A 330-nucleotide genomic window follows, 5' to 3' on the forward strand; every position below is an offset into this window, starting at 1 on the left:
AATAAAAAACGATGTAATTAGAAAACGATATAAATATGATTATATGTTCTTTCTTGGAAGAAACTTCTCCAGAAATTACGTTATATTATAACACGCGATGATTAATTACAGCGCAATAAATACAAACTCTTGATAATATTTTACTCGTAAGAACATATTTATACATATTTATAACGACGATAATTTAAACAGAGGCAAATCAAACGAAGGTAATTCAGTAGATGGGACTGTGATACGACATTAACCGTCATATTTCTTTGCGAGCCAACTTATTTATATTCAACGAAAAGAATATAAAAATATAACTTCTCTCTCTTTTTTTTTTTTTTT

The 330-nt window shown here is 26.7% G+C and overlaps 1 protein-coding gene across 4 annotated transcripts in view; it reads right to left on the reverse strand.

Moving 5' to 3' along the window:
* LOC102676118 (segmentation protein cap'n'collar) overlaps nt 1-330 on the reverse strand; it is a 76906-nt gene that overhangs the window by 32778 nt on the left and 43798 nt on the right. The window lies entirely within an intron of this gene.

Source organism: Apis dorsata, unplaced genomic scaffold (genome assembly GCF_000469605.1).
Source record: "Apis dorsata unplaced genomic scaffold, Apis dorsata 1.3 scaffold_867, whole genome shotgun sequence".
In the NCBI taxonomy this organism is placed as follows: Eukaryota; Metazoa; Arthropoda; class Insecta; order Hymenoptera; family Apidae; genus Apis; species Apis dorsata.